Source organism: Mirounga angustirostris, unplaced genomic scaffold, assembly GCF_029215605.1.
Source record: "Mirounga angustirostris isolate CCGP_5_RB_7025 unplaced genomic scaffold, mMirAng1.0.hap1 SCAF_6, whole genome shotgun sequence".
NCBI classification, from domain to species: domain Eukaryota; kingdom Metazoa; phylum Chordata; class Mammalia; order Carnivora; family Phocidae; genus Mirounga; species Mirounga angustirostris.
The window spans coordinates 6,715,740-6,732,096 of NW_026991714.1; positions in this window are offsets into that span (position 1 = coordinate 6,715,740).

A 16,357-nucleotide genomic window follows, 5' to 3' on the forward strand; every position below is an offset into this window, starting at 1 on the left:
CTGGCCCTTGGTGGAAGCCCAGCCCCTGAGTTGGGGAGCAGTGATATGCCCCCTGAGAGATCTCAGCAGGAAGGCGATTATAATTATTGGCCATTTCCAGCTCCAGCCACAGCCCAACTGGGAATACTAGTTTCTGCCCGACATTTCTTTTTTTTTTTTTTTTCCTTTTAATAAACAGCTAATTCTATTTTTTTAAAGATTTTATTTATATGAGAGAGAGAGCGCACAAGCGGGGGGGAAGGGCAGAAGGAGAGGGAGAAGCAGACTCCCTGCTGAGCGGGGAGCCCAATGCGGGACTCGATCCCAGGAACCTGAGCCACCCAGGCGCCCTCTGCCTGACATTTCTCAGGGCTCCCATGTGTGTGTGGAAGCAAGAGATGGTCTTGTAGAAGTTTATCTTCTGTGCTTACAGGAAACGTAATTTCACCAACTGAATCCCTCCTGCCATGAACAGGAGCCTGGAGGCACTGGTGTCTCTTCCCCAAAGCCTCCTGCAGGAGTTGGTTAATACCATCAACTAATTTCTTGGGTGTCTATCTCTTGCTCTTATCAGACCAAAAGAAGAAAAGCAGAAAACATCAGCCTGAGTGATACTGAAAGAGTGCAGACCGCCCCCCGCCCCCAGATTCTGCTCTGTCCAGTACAGCATTCCAATTGTGTTAAAGGGCCCACATCACTTTAAAGGCCTCTAGAACATTCTCGCATTTCAATCTGTGGGGCTTCACTACGTGGGGACATAAGGAACATCACTAATGACAAGTTTGGGAAGGTCTCCTCAAGGCCTTGGGGACTGGATGACTCTTATTAAAAGTGGCCCCTCAGTGTCACTGACATGGCCAGTGGGGCCAGAATGCTAAGTAGACTTCTCGTTTCCTCCCTGTATTAATTTTTTAAGGCTACCTCAAGAAAGTACTAAAAATTGGGTGGCTGAGAGCAGCAGAAATTTATTTTCTCACAGAAGCTAGAAGCCTGAAACCGAGGTATTGTTAGGACCACACACCCTCTGAAACCCGTAAGAAGAGTCCTTCCATGTTTCTTCTAGCTTCTGGTGTTTGCCAGAAATTCTTATCATTCCTTGGCTTGTAGACACATCACTCCAAGCTCTGCTCCTGTCATCCATGAGGTTCTCCCTGTGTGTTTTCCCGTGGCGTTCTGCTTCCTGTCTCTTCTCATCTTCCTGTAGGGACTCCGGTCATATTGGCTACCCATCCTACTCCACTATGACTTCACGTTAATTAATGACATCCACTATGACCTTATTTCTATATAAGGTCACATTCTGCAGTTCCAGGCCAGACATGAATTTACTGCCTTCCTCCCCAATCCTTTCACCTCCTTCTTCCTCTTCTAAACCTCTGGCTGGGAGCTCCATCTAAAGAAAAACTGCAGAAGTGAATCCCAAGGCCCTCAGGAAAACTCCAAAGCAGAGAAGGGATTCATCTCAGTGACCAAAACTCACCTATCAATGGATCCTGGCTGATGGTTGAGTGACCTCAGATGACCTATTTCTTTTTCCATTTAGTTTCTCAGGGGCTGGGATTAGAAGAGTCTTCAGAACTGTCCAGAATCTTTGCTGTTTTCTTTTCCCTTCATTTCTATTTCCTCTTCTTGTGGGATGGCCTAGAGAGGCCCCTGTTTGTTCTTCTCATTTTCTTCTCATTTCCTCTCTGTATTAATTTAGGGCTACCACAAGGAAGTATTAAAAATTGGGTGGCTGACAGCAGCAGAAATTAATTTTCTCACAGAAGCTAGAAGCCTGCAACTGAGGTGTTGTCAGGACCACCCTCTGAAACCCATAAGAAGAGTCCTTCCATGTTTCTTCTAGCTTCTGGTGTTTGCCAGAAATCCTTATCATTCCTTGGCTTGTAGACACATCACTCCAAGCTCTGCTCCTGTCATCCATGAGGTTCTCCCTGTGTGTTTTCCCGTGGTGTTCTGCTTCCAACAGGATGGCTAATAGAGCCTCCAGTTAGATTGGAATCCACTGTCTTTGGGAAAAAGGCCTTAATGCTATCCTAGAGGCTCCTTGAAGGGAGGAGGAGAGATCAGACACACAGGTGGACGCCAATAGGATTGGGGGGTGGAGATGGTCTGTGTCCTAGGATGGGTCTGTCCTCAGTGATTCCTCAGCTCTGCAACCTGGACCAGACCTACACCTGCACAGCCTTAAACCTTAAGGATATCTCCCACCATCCCTGCCTAGAAGTCTTGTGCAGGTGACTGCCCTTTCTAGTATCTCTGGGACCCTTGAGAAATGCTCTGAGAAGGCATGGAGAGTGCTGAGAAAGGGACACACACACACTGCATGAGTGCTCTGACCTCAGTCCCAGCACACACACACACACACACCCTCCACACAAGTGTTTTGCCTTCTCTCTGTCTCCTTTTTTTCAGGTTTCAAGGCAGGTGCAGGTACTTACTGCCCAGTGATGTCGATTCTCCTGGGAAAAGTGCTTTTATTCCTTATGATCCTGGGTAGCTTAGGAATTTGGCACATCTAAGTGTGGTGTTGTTTTAAAATATAGTGTATTAGGGGCGCCTGGGTGGCTCAGTCGTTAAGCGTCTGCCTTCGGCTCAGGTCAGGATCCCAGGGTCCTGGGATCGAGCCCCGCATCGGGCTCCCTGCTCCGCGGGGAGCCTGCTTCTCCTTCTCCCACTCCCCCTGCTTGTGTTCCCTCTCTTGCTATGTCTCTCTGTGTCAAATAAATAAAAAAAATCTTTAAAAAAAATAAAATAAAATAAAATATAGTGTATTAATAGGAAAGTGAGATTTAGTAAGGCTCACAGATTGGGAGATGATTGCTGTTGAAAAAAGTTTATTACTCACAGTTCCTAAGGGGAGGGGTCATGCCATTCCATGGGAGACAGAGTAGGGGGACGTGTGGAAAATACCTTGTAGGTCACAGGGGAGGGGGAAAGGGAGGAACCCCAGGCCAAAGCCTTTATCATGGTTTCCCTGGGAAGGGACAGGCAAGGCAGGATAGCAGGTTTGGGATTGGCTAGTTTGAATGATATCAGTGGCTCTGAGGCCCAGGGGTTGTGGCTAGTTGCCTGATACCTGGCCCTGGGGTCAACGGGGCTGAGGTGAGATCAAGGAGGGGGTCAGGGGTGTGGGTTCTGGATTGGTTGGTTTGTGTTTGAAAAGCACAGCAAGCTGTTTATTACCGCTAGGCATTGGCTAGTCCTGGGAGAGGCAGTCCCTCCAGGGTCAGCAAGGCCCCCAATGTCAAAATACCAGAATACAGAAAATGAAAAGACATGCTTGATGCCAGTGTTCTCCAAATCTGTTTGATTTACCAGGGCAACGAGTGGTCAACATGGTGAGTTCTAAGAGGTTTTCTGGACAGGAGGCCATTGCCTAAGTTAATTAGTTACTCAATCTACCCAAATGTACTAATAATAGTAGGAGCCTAAGGGGTTTCTCCAAAGTGTAAAATGCTGTTTTACTGGGGACTTCGGGGACATTGCAGCTGCCTGATTGGCTGAGGGAGGAGTAAATGGAGTGCAGTGGAATCTAACACCTTCCGCTGGGCCCCTCCCCAGCACCTGAAATTGAGGTAGAATTACCTCAATTCCCCAAGTCCATGCCCTGAGGAAACTTCTGCAATGTTTCTGAAAATTCCTAGGGACTTACTTTCTCATGATCCGCTTGGCCGCTAAGCTCCTGGGCTCCCCATCCTCCTCCAGCCCTGCCCCATGTGGTCCCAGAAAGCAATACTGCAACGCTTTTGCCAATGCCCTTCCCTGCCAAAACTTAAAACTCACTCATAAGAAAGGATCAGTGAACAAGGTTGAATTTACTGAAGATTTGGCAGAGAAGGTGAAGGAGGAGAGGTTTGCCTCACACTCTCCACAACAAGTAACAGAAACCCATTTAGATGTTCTGATTCCCCAGAGTCCTTCTCATCCAGCCCATCCCTCAGGCACTCTCTGACCCCCCTTCCTAATCCCCAGTGATATGCAAATCAATCAATCAAACAAACAAGCAAACAAAAACAGGAGGGAATGGAGACAAGAAAACTCAAAAAAAGATGACAATGTTGAGTTGTAAATGAAATGTGGTGAGGGTACATTTAATAATATTTTGAATAGTACAAATTTAAAACAGTGTGGCACGAATGACTAAATACTCTCTAAAACTCCAATCAGTGCAAACCCCCCTAACTTGGAAAGATTCATGAAAAGGCAGATAATTACGACACTGGTATGAATTATAAGCCATGTTTATGCTAGTACCATATTGTGGCGTTTCATTGGCCAGTTTGTTAAACTCTCAGCCATCACTTGCCAGTAGCCGTACTTTGTCATCCTCCTGTCTTGGTTCCTTAGGGCTGCTATGACAAAAATGCCATGGACTGGGTGGCTTAAACAAGTTACTTCTCACAGATCTGGAGGCTGGAAGTCTAAGATCAAGGTGCTGGCACATTCGGTGTCCTGTGAAAGTCCGCTTCCTGATTCACAGACAGCAGTCTTCTCGATGTGTCCTCCCAAGGCAGAAGGGGTGAGAGCTCTGTGGGGTCTCTTTTATAAGGGCAGTAATCACACTCCTCACCCCCTCATGACCTAACCAACCTCCCAAAGGCCCCAACTCCTGATACCATCACCTGAGGGATTAGGATTTCAACATGTGAATTTGGGGGGGGGACACAAACATTCAGCCCACAACAATACTATAATGTGTGCTAGTTTGTTTGCAAGATGGCCACTATATTTTCCTTCCCCTCCTGTAGGAGAAAGCCATTCCCCCACTGTGAGGAGGAATCTATTCCCCTGTTGTTTCGAATATGAACCGGAATGTGACTGCTTTGACAACAAAATACAGTAGAAGTAACATGGGGTGACTTCTGAAGCTAGGTCATAAGAAGCCTTGCAGCTCCCAACTAGATCTCTTGGAATATTTGTTCAGGAGGTAACTAGTCCCTGGAAATAGTTTGGCTGTCCTGAGACTGTCAGGGAGGGAGGGAGCCCATCTGAGTCACTGGGAGAGAGATGCTCTTAGCCCCAGCTGTTCCCAACATCTGAGGTGTCAGAAGAGAGAAGAAGCCTTCAGATGATACCATCCTCACCTGCCATCTCATTGCAACCATATGAGGGACCCGAAGGAAGAACTGCCCAGCAACCCTCAGAACCATCAGAAGTACTAGTACCTTGTTGTTTTAAGCCCCTAACTCGTAGAGTGTTTGGTTATGAAGCAAGAAATAATTGAAACATGATGGGAATTACATGACACTCTTCATTGACTAATGCACTAACTCTTCTCCCCCTCTTCCCTCCTAACAGAAACTTGATTTTTTTAAAAAAAGGATTTTGTTTATTTTATTTGAGAGAGAGAGAGAGCAGACGCCTCTCGAGGAGCCAGACACGGGGCTCGATCTCACGACCCTGAGATCATGACCTGAGCCAAAATCAAAAGTTGGATGTTTAACCGACTGAGCCACCAAGGCACCTCAGAAACTTGATTTTATTCAGGTAAGCAATAGGCAGGTCCCAGGGGATGAACCATACCTGGTCTAAATCAAGGTCAGTAATATGTTTCTTTTACCTGTTTTTGGTTCTTAAGTTAATTTTGGCCAATTAGATAAAAATATTTTATTCCCTGATAAAAGGAGAGTTTTAAAAGAGTAGTCACTGACTGCCTTGGCCACATCCCTCCTGCCTGCTTCTGAATGCTCTCACGGAAGATGTGCCTGGAGATTAGCACACATTTGCACCTGAGATGCAACAAGGCCAAGGGCAAAAACTAATCCACTGAAAATGCCCAGGGGGATGTGGAAAGAGCCCAGGACCTTGATACTATCTTTGAGCAACTGAATCAAGGTCAGCAGCCACCTTTACAAAGCTACTTATAATAAATACCATAAATTTTTTTTCTTCCTTAGTCCATAGTCTTCAGATGTCTTGTTTCTTGATCTGACATCATTCTTTATGATGCATTCTTATTCCTATGATTTTACTTTAGCATGTACTATTACATAGTTTAAACTATTTTTAAGATCTTCTAACACCTATATCTTTGTTCAATAATTTGTGCTAAACTGGCCCTGAAAAACTAGTCACTATGGGGAAGAAATTAGTGGAGATGAAATAGTATGGACAAGGCCAATCAGTGGGATAAAAATATTGTTAACTCGGATGGGGGCACCTGGGTGGCTCAGTCGGTTAAGCGTCTGCCTTCAGCTCAGGTCATGATCCCAGGGTCCTGGGATAGAGCCCTGTGTCAGGCTCCCTGCTCTGCTGGGAGTCTGCTTGTCCCTCTCCCTCTGCCCCTCCTGCACCTGCTCTCTCGCTCTCTCTCTCAAATAAATAAATAAAATCTGTTTTTAAAAAAATACTGTTAACTTGGAAGAAAGGACTCCATTAAATTCTGCAGATAATGACTACAAAAGACAAAGCAACCTTAAAGCAAAACCACATTGTAGGAGTTGTGGATTTATGTTCTCTAGATACGTATAATCCCACTTTCCTTTTATTTCTGTGGGAAAATGAGTCTCAAAAATAATGTGACTTTTAAATTATGCAAGTCTTATCACCATAAATCTGTTGCATATATATAATAAATTCAAAATTAAGATTAGCTAAAATATGCTTTAAATGCTCAGAGACTATAAAGAGCACTTAAAATATGTAAAAATATTCAGAAAGGAATAATCTGTTCTATCGCTATGAAATAGGCCAAATTTTGTGCTATTCATTAGAAACATTAAATCTAGATTCAAGAGGCAAAAAGAAAAAACCGTTATTACACTTATGTCAGTGGGGAAAAAAGCAAATCAAAGGGTCTTCTGTTTCAAGTAATAAGGGAAGTCAGGCCGTATATAGTAACTGCTGTCGCTATTCCTCATTAGGTGGGTGGGTGGAATGCAAATCTGCCATTTTCCACTGCACACCAATCAAGTTTCTTTGCCTAAATCCCATCAATACTTTATTTTTAATTTTTTTATTTAAAGATTTATTTATTTATTTGACAGAGAGAGTGAGCAAAAATAGGAGGAGTGGGAGAGGGAGAAGCAGGCTCCCCTCTGAGCAGGGAGCCCGATGCGGGGCTCCATCCCAGGACCCCGGGACCATGATCCAAGCCGAAGGCAGTTGCCTAACCGACTGAGCCACCCAGGCGCCCCACCATCAATACTTTATATTATAACATGGCTCCAGCATAACCCAAACAAACATATCCTTAAAACCACTAATCTCTCTGTGTGTCCATCCCTCGCCAAAAGAATTAAGACAATATTAAAATCTATTAAAAGATATAGTACTAAAATACATGGTACTCATGGGACGCCTGGGTGGCTCAGTCAGTTAAGCGTTCGACTCTTGATCTTGGCTCAGGTCCTGGTCTCAGGGTCGTGGGATCGAGCCCTGTGTTGGGCTCCCGGCTCAGCGGGGAGTCTGTTTGAGATTCTCTCTCTCCCTTTCCCTCTGCCCCGCCCCCCACTAGTGCCCATGCGCGCGCGCTCTCTCTCTCTGTCGTAAATAAATCTTTTTTTTTTTTTTTAAGATTTTATTTATTTATTTGAGAGAGAGAGCACATGAGAGGGGGGAGGGTCAGAGGGAGAAGCAGACTCCCTGCTGAGCAGGGAGCCTGATGCAGGACTCGATCCTGGGACTCCAGGACTGAGCCGAAGGCAGTCGCCCAACCAACTGAGCCACCCAGGCACCCTGTCGTAAATAAATCTTAAAAAAATAAAATATATGGTACTCAAATAATATTAGGACATGATAATAGAGTAAGGATCAGTACCTTAACATCGTACATGTCCCCATGAAGCAGAAAGGATTTAATGGAAACTTGCTCAGACTGTAAGAACCAGAACAATAATTCATAAGTAGAATCTTAAATTTTCAGGGGAAAAGCTGTTTGAAATAATAATAACAATGCAGCTCTTAGTGCAAGCTACTAATTAAGGCAGTTGGTTTGTGACACCAAGTAAAACAGTGACAAATGCTGTCTTAAAATAATGAGTTTCGGTAACTCTTTTTGTGAACTTTCATTATTCCAAGATCAAGAATAAAAACACGGGGCGCCTGGGTGGCTCAGTCGTTAAGCGTCTGCCTTCGGCTCAGGTCATGATCCCAGGGTCCTGGGATCGAGTCCCACATCGGGCTCCCTGCTCGGCGGGAAGCCTGCTTCTCCCTCTCCCATTTCCCCTGCTTGTGTTACTGCTCTCGCTATCTCTCTCTCTGTCAAATAAATAAATAAAATCTTAAAAAAAAAAAAAAAGAATAAAAACACAACACTTGTGAATCTACAGACAATTCTTGATTATATATATATTGATCGTGCAGTTTCTGGATTATCAAGGGTCTTCCTTGGTTTTGCTGATCATCATCTCTTCACTGTGTTTACTACACTCCCACCAGATGGTGGAGGACAGAGCAGAGAGGTTGGAAAATCCACCTCCTGCAGACGTCACTGTGAACATGGCCTTTGTACTAGCCCTCGGGACTGGGAGAGAAAGGGAGGGAAGGAAGGCAGTGAAATGAATGGTGTGATCTGCCCACACCCCCTTCTTCAGCCTCCTCTTTCCCAATCACTTTTGCTTCCCCGTCCTCCTTCCCATTTTTCATCCTGCAGTGTCCTTCTGTCCTTTATGATATAGTCTTGGTCCGGGATTGAGGATGAGAAAAACTCACTGAAGCCTTCCTTGCCCAGAAGGCTACAGTCCTGGGGAGGTGGGGGTGTGGGTGTGGACTTGGGCCTGGGTCCTCCCTTCAGACGCTGTGGATGCTTCTGCTGACTTACTCCACAGCAACGGAAAACCAGGATCATGAAGATGCAGAGAGAGAAGACTGGTTCTGTAGGGGAAAACAAATAGTAACAAACAGCCAATCACCCTGTTACACCAGGGAAGACGTCCCCCTGCAGCACAGTCCTACACTTGACACGTCCAAGAGAGAGACTGGTGTTCCAGAGGGGACTTAGGGCTTACCCTGGAGCCGAGGCTCTGGACGGAAAGTGCATCCATCCCCACCCAGCCTTCCAGCATCTGTGACCTGATAATCCAGAATCACTGGTGTAGGAAATTCTCACTTCAGTCAGGGGGAAGGGGGAGGAGATGAAATAAAGCCTCTGACCTCAGAGCCGACTGAACTTTTCCTTGGGGCTCTTGCTTGTTCTTTTGCAACCCCAACAACAGGCCGAGCACTTCTGTTCTTGTAAGGCAGATGGATGTTGCTATCTCAGCTTCCCTGTTCCTTCAGTTCTTTTCCTCTCCTCAAAGTCTACCTCCCCAAATTCTTTTTCTCTTCTTCTTTCCTTTTGAGGACATAATGCCTTTGGTTAAAGTCCACCTTGGGATTTCTTCATTTCCCCCTCTTGATTGTCATCTTTCCATTCACTGGCCTCAGTTGCTGGCTCTGGAAAAAAAAAAAAGGCAATCATTTAAAAAATATTTATTAAGTACCTAATATGTGCCAGACACTGTTGCAAGCACTGGAAATACAGCAGTGAACAGACATAAACGTGTCCTCACTAAGCTTACATTTCAGGCAGAGGGATCTACTAATAAAAAGAGAAAGAAGAAAAAGAAAGAAAGAAAGAAGAAAGAAAGAAAGAAGAAAGAAAGAAAGAAAGAAGAAAGAAAGAAAAGAAAGAAAGAAAAAGAAAGAAAGGAAGAAAGAAAGGAAAGAAAGAAGAAAGAAAGAAAAGAAAAGAAAGAAAGAAAAAGTGAACCATGTAGATGTTTGAGGAAAGATGGTTCTAGGTGGAGGGCTCAGTGAGTTTCCTTCCTGAAGAAAACAGACACTTGGTGTTTGAGGAACATTCCAGAGGCCAGTGTGTTGGGGCCAGAATGGATGAGGGGGACAGTGGGAGGAGGGGAGTTTGGAGAGGTCAGATGGGGTCTCAATCATGTAAAGCTTTCTGGTCCATTTTATGGGTTTTTTGCTTTAATTCTGAGTGAGATGAGAGAGCGAAGTCACGGGCAGACGTGGCTTCTGCTCTAACTGGATCATTGGCCACAGTGTTGGGAGTGGACTCTTGGAGGGCAAGAGTGGAAGCAAGGAGACCTGGTGGAAGGTGGTTTCAGTCATCTAGGCAGGGGGCAGTGGGGGCTCAGACCAGGGAAGGAAAAAAAAAATGGCTGGAATCTGAGTATGTTTAGAGGGTGGGAGAAAGAGAAGAGTCAAGGGTGACCTCAGGGATTTGGAGCTGAGCATCTGGAAGGACCAAGTTTCCATTAACTGAGCTGGAGAAGGCAGTGGAGAAAGCAAGCTGGGAAGAGGGATCAGGAGTATAGTTTAATATATATTGAGTTTGAGATACTAACAAAATGCTGGCATTGACATGCCCCAGTCAGAATTTCCAGGATGAATAGTTCCTGGGGCCAGTTGACAAGCGGGGTGCCGACACATAGCCCCCTCCCCTAGTCTCTCCCCAACCATGTGTCTAGTGCAGAACTGCCGATGCAGGTTATCAAAGAGCCCACCTCAAATCCAGCTAAGAGACAGACAGAGGCTGTTCAATTTAATCCCACCCTCCTCCCCAGCATGCTTCCCAGTGAATCTATTCTCTCTTCCAACTCCTACCTCTCCCCACCTTCTATGATGATGTCCTGACACCTTAATGAAAAAGCTTGGGGTCATGGGCGCTTTTCAGTTCATCAGCTTACTTCCCCAGAGTCACCATCTTGTGACTCTCTTCAATCTCACATGATGAGCTTTCCCTTGTGTTCTAAGCCAAGTCCTTCACCTTGCAGAGGGGTCTGTCTCCCCCACCAGACTATGAGTTCTTTGCTCCGGAAAATCTAATGGTTTTTTTAAGATTTTTTTTTACTTATTTGAGAAAGAGCGAGCGAGAGCATCTCTGTAGGAACATGATACTAACAACATACTGTGGCTTTCAAACTCTATGCACACATACTACCTTGTTGTTTTTTTTTCCTGGCAGAAGTGAGGATTGGAAAAGGCAAAGGTAACCACAGGCACATCGGTGATGCTGCCCCTTCCTTTCCACCACTTTTTGATTTATTCCTCAGGCTTTTGATCCCAAAGCAGTTCGAAGAAAAGGCGTTCAGTTTTGCCACGCTTCTTTGGGGAAGATGGCCACAGAGGGCGGTATAGGGCTGTAGATAGGAAACAATACTTTTGTACACTTTCTATAAAGAACTATTGTTCTTCAAAGGGCCCTCATCAGGTAACAGCTCACAGTAAGTGCTCTGTCAACTTAGTTTCCGTATTTTCTCACCACAGTGTTTTCCTTTTGGTCCCAGATTTGTCTTTCTCTCCCCAAGTCCCCGTACCCCTCCCTGGGCTCCAATGCTGCAGCCCCAACGTCAATGCACATGCCCAGCTCTCTTGTGCAAACCTTTGGCCAAGGACAGTGATCCCGGGATTAGAGCCAGTGGGATCCCTTTACAGCCTGGTGAAGAAAAGCCTCCCTCTTTACAGCCGCCCCCTTTACAGCCTGGTGAAGAAAAGCCTCCCTCTCCCCATTGTACCCTGAGTGTGGGAGCCTCTTTCTGCTATGCTTTGACTTGCCTCTAGGTTGCAATGTCTCGAGGCAACAACAGAGGGAACCAGTGCACTCTCTAAACAAGAAACTGAACTGCTGCCGGATCTCGAGTCACCAGCCATTCCGATTTCAGATTCAGCCTTCCGGAGGTGAAGGAATTCCCTGTCGTGGCGGGCCCATGCTGACTTTCTAGATGCTTTTCCTGCACCACGTGTTATCTCCTCCCTCCGAAGGGCAGTAAACTTGTACAGGGAAAGGAAATATGATTCAGGCCCCTTATATACCACAAGGGGACAGAATATCTGGAGGAAATATTTAGAAGTAGTGGCAAGGGGCACAATTAGTCATCTGTGGCATCTCTGCAGTCCCCTGAGGAGGAGCCAAGGTAAGGTTCTTTTTGTTCCGGTGGGCTAAGTCCAAGCCTGGAATTACAGAAATAAGTGAGAGGCGCCTGCGTGGCTCAGTCGGTTAAGCGTCTGCCTTGGGCACAGGTCATGATCTCAGGGTCCTGGGATTGAGCTTCACATTAGGCTTCCCTGCTCGGCGGGGAGTCTGCTCCTCCTTCTCCCTCTGACTCTCCCCCCTGCTCATGCACCCATGCATTCTCTCTCAAATGAATAAATAAAAAATCTTTAAAAATTTTTTTAAAAAGAAATAAGTGAAAGAGACGAGGGAGCAGAAGGCTAGCCAAGGACAAAGCACAAGCTGACTCCCCTGCAACACCGCCACCCCCCATCATGGGATCTGTGTGACATTCCTCCAGGAAACTTCCAACTATCTTAATGTTAATGCTTTGCTAGAGGGAAAAACAACCTTAGCTTGGTAATAGCAAGGCCTCCGGTACCCTGAGGGTCTTCCTTAGCATATGAAAGTCCTTTTGGACACCTCCCTTTTTCCTTACCTCCCCCAACCCCATAGTATATAATCAATCACCCCTCACAACCCTAGTGCAGTTCTTTTTGCCCAAGGGTCCTGATGTCTCAAGAATTTTATCTTGGCCTTGGGCTCCAGACCTCACCTACATTCAAAACTACATCAAAGGGAACAATCTTACTGAGAACCCCCCGTGTGTCATGAGATCTACATTTGTTGTTTTACTTCATTATAACAAAACATATTCCATCCCATCTTAAAGCCAAAGAAACTAGGACCAAGAGAGTTTGGTTCATTTACTTGGGGTCGCATAGACATCAGTGGGAGATTGAAATTAGGTTTGACTCTGAAGCCAGGGCTTGCTCTCCAGGCCTACAGGGAAAGCACCAAAAAGCCTGGTTCCACTTCTTTCTGAAGCTGCTTCTGACATTAAAGGGGATGTAGAAATTGCAAAGATGGGAAATGTTGTGACAGACCACCAAATTGACTCACCTACCTGAAGGTGTAGAGGAAGGGAATAAGAACAAAGTCTCCAAAAACAGGTATTTACAATGCCAGAAAGAAACGGATTCTCTATAGGAATCCTCAGGAGCCAGAGTTTGTGTCAAGCATTCCGCCTTAGTTCAAGCTGCCATAGCAAATGACCATAGACTGGGTGGCTGAAACATTTATTTCTCATGATCTTGGAGGCTGGATTCTGAGATCACAGTGCCAGGCAGTCAGGTTCTTGGTGAAGGTTCTCTTTTTGTTTCCAGATAGCCCTTTTCTCATAATGACTTCAATGATGGGGAACAGAGGGAGGAAACAAGCTCTCTGGTATCTCTCTTCTTTTTAGAGAGAGAGGGTGTGCACACGTGAGAGGGGGGTGGGAGGGGAGAGGGAAAAGGAGAATCTCAAGCAGACTTCTCACTGAGCACAGAACCCCATGTGGGGCTTGATCTCACGACCCTGAGATTACAATCTGAGGCAAAATCAAGAGTCAGACACTCAACTGACTGTGGCACCCAGGTGCCCCTTTCTCCGGTATCTCTTTTTAAAAAGAGACTATTCCCAGCACGAGAGTTCCACTCTAATGGCCTAATTACCTCCCCAACCCCCACTTCCAAATATTATCATACGAGGGATTAGGGTTCCAACATATTAATTCTTTTGGAAGGGGTCCCACAAATAATCAATCCATAGCACATTGCAAAGAGATACTGTTCAGGAGAGAAGAAAGAATGGGTTGGAGAGGGGCAGTGGATTCCTTCCAGTTAAAAAGTGGAATTCCAAGTGATTCCCTGGTATTTCCTGGCCAGGTGGAAAGAAGAGGATATAAGCAGAAAGACAACAGGAGTGAGGGAAACTAAAGGGAAAAAGGAAATCTACCAGGTGATCTTGCAAGAACATTTACAGGAGAGAAAATAAAAATACCTAATAAAAGTATAAAAAAGGTATACTCTAATAATAACAAAAACTCTCAAAATATCATTTTTTGCTTATAAAATTAAAAAGACAAAATTTTAATAAGAATGTTTTATATTGATATGGGTGTTGTAAGTCATGTACTCTGCTAATTACAGCATAAATGTATGCAACTGGTCTACAAAGCAATTTTGTAATAATGTTAAATTTTGCAGACATGAATTAAATACTTATTCCTTTCTAGTTCATAGTTTTTTATTGCTACATTTAAAAATTACTTCAAAACTTAGCAATTTAAAACAATAAATATTTATTGTCACACATAATTTCTGCAGAATTGAATTCAGAATGGCTTAGATGGGAGGTTCTAGCTTAGGGGGTCTCTCATGAGTTTGCAGTCAAGTTTTCAGCCAGAGCTACAGTCATCTGAAGGCTTTGCTGGAACTGGAAAAGCCACTTCCAAGATGGCACACTCACATGGTTGTTGGCAGGAGGCTTCAGTTCCTTCGTTCCTCTTATGGAGAAGTCTAGAGGGTCTCCATGACAAGGCAGCTAGCTTCCCCCAAAGCAAGGGATCAGATAGCAAGGTAGAAGCTGCAATGTCTTTTATGACCTAGGAAGTCACACCCCATCATTTCCACAATATCTTATTGGTTACATAGGTCAGCCCTTTTTAAGGTGAAAGGTGCTGTAAGAGATCATGAATATTAGGAGACAAGGATCATTGGGGGCCATTTTGGAGACTGGAACCAGAGTTGTTACTTTCATGCTTGAAGGATTTGGATCTTCAAGAGCTCAACAATTAAAATATGGGCCAGCCCTTCTGTTTAAAGGGATTCCGAGGCATATCTGTTTTGTGTTTTTCTTGGTACCACTTTTGAATGTGGCTCAATTATACAATTTACTTCCTTTACCTTGTTTGTCAGCCACGGAGCAAAGGGAAGACATCAGTGTAAGAGAGGCTGGAAAAGCAAAAGAAATAAAGCTTTACAGGAGATTGGTTTCAAACTGGTAACTTCTGCTTGTAGCATTCAGGAGAACGGCTTATATGTAACCAAGATATGGATTGTAACAATGGCTATTTTTCAAAAGGAGGACCTAGTCACCTTCTACAAGTTCAGCATTTACTCTCTGATTACAATATGCTCTTTCAACAAGATAGACTGGAACGAAATGTTTCTTTTTACTCACACTTTTCTAAGATGTGAATTGTTCAGAGTTCTTCTACAGAGTCCTAGCAATTTACCTGCACCTCCTTTAGAGCATTTTTACCTTGACTCCTTGGATCATATTGATATACATGTTTAATTCAATCTCTCCACTCAAGTTACTTGAAGTCCAAGTTCATTTCCATTTTGTCTCTTTTCTCTATTCAGGACATAAGTGCTCTCCCCACTCTGCCTTCCCTTTATATAAGCAGATAAACGCCTGTGCTCATTGCCTTAGAAGAGCCTGTGAGTTTTATTTGATTTTTATATTCCCAAATCCCAAGCTCTTGAGAGATTAGTATTGACTTCACATAGAGAAAAACGCTTGTTAGAAATAGCGGGAGGGGGCGCCTGGGTGGCTCAGTTGGTTAAGCATCTGCCTTCAGCTCAGGTCATGATCCCAGCGTCCTGGGATCGAGTCCGGCATCGGGCTCCCTGCTCCTTGGGAGCCTGCTTCTCCCTCTGCCTCTCTCTCTGTCCCTCATGAATAAATTAAAAAAAAAAAAGAAATAGCGGGAGGGACGCCTGGGTGGCTCAGTTGGTTAAGCATCTGCCTTCAGCTCAGGTCATGATCCTGGGGTCTTGGGATCGAGTCCCGCACCGGGCTCCCTGCTCCGCGGGGAGCCTGTTTCTCCCTCTCCTGCTCCCCCTGCTAGTATTCTCTGTGTGTCAAATAAATAAATAAAATCTTTAAAAAAAAAGAAAGAAAGAAATAGCGGGAAAATGCACAGAGCTCTCCCTACTCCAGACCCCGAAAGGGCCATGTAGACAGAAATAAGGCACATCTCAGCAGCAACCAGACAAGTTGATGACCCAGGATACCGAAGAGCAGATGGCTCCTCAGCCTCAATTTTGCACCACGTTAAGTTACCCCACCTGCCTGGGAAGTTAGACAAAACCTGAGGAAAAGCGGATGGGGGCAAATTGAGACTAAATTTCTGCCACCCCATCTTAATGGAGCTTGAAGTAGGTAAAGTTCAATTACAGAAAAATAAGGAAGGCTACATTTATTGCACACCCTCGTTTGTGGATCGGGAGTCTTGTTTGCTACATCTGCTACCCAGTAAACGTTTATATATATATATATATATATTTTTTAAGATTTTATTTATTTATTTGACAGAGAGAGACACAGCGAGAGCAGGAACACAAGCAGGGGGAGTGGGAGAGGGAGAAGCAGGCTTCCCACCGAGCAGGGAGCCCGATGTGGGGCTCGATCCCAGGACCCCGGGATCATGACCCGAGCCGAAGGCAGATGCTTAACGACTGAGCCACCCAGGCGCCCCCAGTAAACGTTTTTAAATGAGCAAAAGAATTGAATGAATACACGAAACATGCAAATTTGTAAAAGGTCCACGTTCGCCCGGGGCGCATGCATTTTGGTAAGGAGAAGTGCACTAAGGAGCACAGAGGCTGGGCT